We start from the raw sequence: 4,659 nt of genomic DNA, 5'->3' as shown, positions 1-4,659 counted from the left end.
AAGATGGTGAAGGTGGTTATACGGTAAAAGAAGGCGTGCCTAAGGTGATTGGCGGAGCCGAAGAAATCGCTAGCTCTAATGATGTCGTAGACACCGTGAAGGTGGCCAAAGCATGCTCCATTGTCGTCGCTCGACAAAACATACAGTTATAGCACTCTGCTAGTCGATGTAGATCCTCCTATAGAGAAGCAATGCGAGCGTCTTGTGTGGTAATGGTATTTGTCTAGCAATTGAGAACCCGATATAGGTTGAGGTTCTCTATCCCCAATCTCTCAAGCTTTGAAGTCTGAGCCGCGTAGATCTGGTGTATCTAGGAATGGAGGGACAAGAGTGTATTGGCGTGCTCTCGAACTTGCATGGTGATTTTATGAGCGTCTGAGAGCACATTGTGATCAAGGCAGACGGGTAGGCCACTTAACGGAGAGGTCAAGGTGGAGAATGAAACTGTGAATGGTGTAGTAGTGGGAGGTGCCTAGAGCGATGCGTCGTGAGCCAGCTTTGTAGGTAGTGTAGGATGACAATTTGCAGTGGTGAAGATGGGGGCTAGTGATCGTGGAGTGCGAGAAAAATAGCGTGAAATGCCATGCGTAGAGGTGTTTGGCGGAGTGCTAGAAAGTGGTGTAGAAGAGGGGGGTGGCGAGGTGTTGTGAAAAAAGTCTATGTGAGTGGGTGATGAACGTGCTTGTGCGGTGAAAGATGGATGGGCACTGTAAGTGGTGGTTTGTGCAAGTGAAAGTGAGGTGATGTGTTGTGACTCCGAGAAGGGGAGGACTCTGAGAGAAGATGGAGAATCTCAAAGAAACTTCGCTTGAAGGTGCGTAGTTGGTGTGCGATGCGGAGGAGAAGCGGCTTTCCATTTGCCCTTGTCAAGGATAGTAGGAATGGCCGATGCTAATGCCAAAGGTGCGAAAGTTGCTGACGAGGTTGTAGATGGAAGGGGAGGTGCATGTGCAATGCGCCTAGACTTAGGTGCAGACTCAAGATGTTCTATGTACCAGAGAAGTAAGGGAGTGGCGTAGCAACAAAAGCGCTGATGATTATTTATTTGCTGCCTAAAGCGCTTTGCCCGGTCATATGCAGGTGATCTAAAATGATTTTGTGAAAGGGAAAAGGAGTGCATGTGATTAGGCAACAAAATGCATCACAAATAGTGTGTGCTTGCTGAGGTTTGGGGTTGCTATCGGGCTCTAACTATGCTTGCTCTAAACAAAAGGTAGTAAGAGAGGATATTGAAGATTTTTTTGTTTTTGGCAAAGTTGGTATGTGCAAGTGTCAACAGATCATTGGTGGTGGATACTACGTCCTCGACTAGGGAGTATTGACGATGACCATGATATGTGCGGACAGTATTAGGGAATGATGTAGATGCAGTGGCCAGCCCGACGGTATCCCTAAGCATTTCTAAAGTGACAATGTGTCTAGACAAAGTGGTGAAAAATTTGGTGCATTTTTTAAGTTGGAAATGTATACCTCCAAGAGTAGCCGCCGCTAAAGTAAGGATGCCAAGGGTGAAAAGATCATCCGCAATAAAAATGGTGTGTGAGGGAGTGGTAAGGGAGAGTGGTGTTGAAGATGAGCACCGGGTCCGACTGGCCGGTAGGGTCGATCGAAAGCTCAGCATCGGATCATCCGCAATAAAAATGGTGTGTGAGGGAGTGGTAAGGGAGAGTGGTGTTGAAGATGAGCATCGGGTCCGACTGGCCGGTAGGGTCGATCGAAAGCTCAGCATCGGTGTTGGAGGCCGAAGCCCAAGCTGCGGGAGAGTCATCATCCATCTCCATGCTTGACTCCTCTTTTGCACCTGACTCCTCTTCTATGGATGTTGTATGAGCTTCATCTTCTTCTTCTGGTAGGCCTTGAAAAGCGTCCTCCTATGGACTATGAAGGCGCACGACAGTGATGTTGTTTGAATCTTTGCTAGATTCAATGTCATCTGATTCGTCCAGAGGACTGACTCGGGAGCCAGGCGAGTACATCTCATCCAATGAAGACTCCTTGTTAGGAGATTCCATGGCAAGGAGTTCCTAAAGACGCAGTCAGGCGAAAGTAGGTGAACACAAGAGCCAGCTAGGGCAAGGAAGGGCAAGCGGCAGAGAGAGGGCTAGGCCAGAAAGGGCGAGGAGCCATGCGACGAAGGGTGTGTGAGGCAAGCCGAAAGGCGAGGGCGAGAGAGAGAGAGAGAGAGAGAGAGAGAGAGAGAGAGAGAGAGAGAGAGAGAGAGAGAGAGAGAGAGAGAGAGAGAGAGAGAGAGAGAGGGAGGTGCTTTGCTAGGCAAGGGCGAGGACGGAGGGGTGCCAGATGTGGGAGAAAGGTAATAAGGTTGAAGGTCGGGCAAGTTGGGAAAAAGGTGTGAGTCGAGACTGAATGGGCTTAGGCTTTGGCGAGTAGGGAAATTAAAAGAGGGTGAGGCGACGACGATGGTGAGGTTGCGGTGGGGACGAAGGGGTGGGAGGTAGCAAGCAGCAAGGAGAGGGGCAAAGATTGGCCAAGTGAGTGAAGAGAGCTGAGGGCGAGAAAGGCTAGAGAGAGCCACGCAAGCGAGGCAAGCTGGGGCATGGAGGGCGAGAATGGATCTGGCGAGGGACGGGACAGGTAGAGAGAGAGGAAGGGTTTGGGCGTGTCGAGAGAGAAAGAGGCGGAAAGGGGGTATGAGGGGAGAGAAACATGGCGAGAAGGGGCAATGGGAGAGAGAAGGAATGTCATAAAATCTAATATCTAACCAACCCAAATGATTTTCTCATATTAAATTGATCACTTAATGTGGGAGAATAAACAGGAACAAGTGTTAAGATATAGATATGTGCTTTTAGATCTATCTCAACACGGGCCAATAGAAAAGGGACCCAAATGGGAGATGGTCTATCAAGAGCAAGGCTAACCAATGGAGCATAAGACCTTAGGGTTAGCTTCATTGAAGACCTCCAATAATGTGTGAAAAAGTCCTTTGACCTTAGGTAAGCTAGGGCTGAGCTTGAAGTGGGAACCCGGCCCAAGCTCGAGCAGCTTGACCTGCTTGAGATGCTTGTCGTGCTTGAGGTGTTTGTCCTGCTTGAGGTGCTTGATTAAGGTGCTTGAGGTGCTTGACTTGCCGCTTGATTAAGGTGCTTGAGGTGCCTTAACATGCTTGCCTAAGATGCTTGTGGGAATACCCCCTAGTCCAAGTGCTTTGTCATGCTTGATGACTAAGGTGCTTGAGCTCCTAAGGTCAAAAAGATCCCTACAAGGAGGGGGGCGAGCCTACAAGGGGGGGGGATGAGAGAGAACATACACACACACACACACACACACACACACACACACACACAAGGGAAGCCCCAGCTTGAAGAGGCAGCAAGGACACTTGTCAAGTTCCTCCTCATGTTGCCCTCATGGTGTGCCTGAAGCCTATTGGTTGGCCACCCAAGGGGTCCAATGATAATTTAGGATATTTAATTAATTGATTTTGCATTTATCAAGTCCTCTCTCTCAAAGGGGAAAGGGGGACACTTCTCCCAAGGCTACCCCTGTTGCTTCTAATGGCTCCTGCTTGTGATTGGCTAGGCCTGGAGGGGTCCAATGAGCTTCAAGCATGAGCTACAAGGGGGGGTCGACCCAAGCAATCTAGGGGGGTGCTTAGGGGGTATACTCACCCACACACACTCACAAACACTCTGTTGGAGGCTCGCCATAGCATAGGCAATCTCCCACAAATCTATCAATCCGGAGAGAGAGAGAGCATGACCCGGCTAGGGCTTGGAGGCATCACACAAAGAATGTGCGAGAGCGTCATCGGATGCAAAGATTGAGAGGATTCAAGAGCGTGCATCCTCCAATGCAAATAGAAATCATCCCAAACAACTAATGCTAATCGCACATCAAGCATCAATTCAAGCAATTATCTACACACATCAAGCAACGAAGTGAAACACACTAATCTTGGAATCTCTCAAGCACAACTCTAATTACATGCATTGACGATTAAGCACACAAGATCGCATTCAAGTCGGCCACCCCAACCATGCCAATCATGGTGTCCAAATCAAGTCACACATAATTAAATTAAGCTCAAGGCTTCTTAAACCTACACACACACAAGCACACCATTAGAGGACAACTCTAATCCCTCAATCACGAGTACGCCCACTCCGCTTAATCGAGAGAGTTAGATAAGGACTCCACTAATCGGAGTAGCTTAGCATAAGTAAGAGTTAGATTAGAGAAGATCAACACTTCAAAACAATGAAGGAAAGTAGATAAACATGATCGACAACATAATGAAGACTACATTAATTAAGAGAGAATTACACTAATTACATGTGATTAGCACTAGCCTTCTAAGCATGGGCATTAAGCTCAAAGGCTAGGCCATCAAGACCTCCTCTAGGGAGAGAGTTCTCAAAAGGACCACTCCAGAATGACCTCTCATTAAGCATAGGGCTCTTTTATAGTTTTGGGCCTCAAACCCTTCAACTATGGGATAAAGTGAGCTCTCTAGCTTAGACTCATACAACTTTGGAACTCCTAAATGAGCCCAAGCCCTATACAATGAAAAGTAAATATTGTGTACATCCATAGCATATCCACAACTTGGTGCATAATTGGTGCAACCGTTAGCCGCTGCTAACACTCCCCCCTTCCTAATTTGGCGCACGTCCTCGTGTGCCAGTGAAGCAAGACACG

The 4,659-nt window shown here is 48.1% G+C and overlaps 2 pseudogenes; both read right to left on the bottom strand.

The window, feature by feature from the left end:
* Nucleotides 1-310: 310 nt before the first annotated feature.
* LOC147434974 (uncharacterized) lies at nucleotides 311-1,191 on the bottom strand (annotated as a pseudogene).
* Nucleotides 1,192-1,280: 89 nt separating this feature from the next.
* On the bottom strand, nucleotides 1,281-2,012 carry LOC147434973 (uncharacterized; annotated as a pseudogene).
* Between the last annotated feature and the right edge of the window lie 2,647 nt (nucleotides 2,013-4,659).

The sequence above is a fragment of the Adiantum capillus-veneris genome, chromosome 19 (genome assembly GCF_014529385.1).
Source record: "Adiantum capillus-veneris isolate H3 chromosome 19, ASM1452938v2, whole genome shotgun sequence".
Lineage (NCBI taxonomy): Eukaryota > Viridiplantae > Streptophyta > Polypodiopsida > Polypodiales > Pteridaceae > Adiantum > Adiantum capillus-veneris.
Note: the sequence above shows the minus strand (reverse complement) of the source record. Positions and strands in the feature narration are given on the sequence as shown.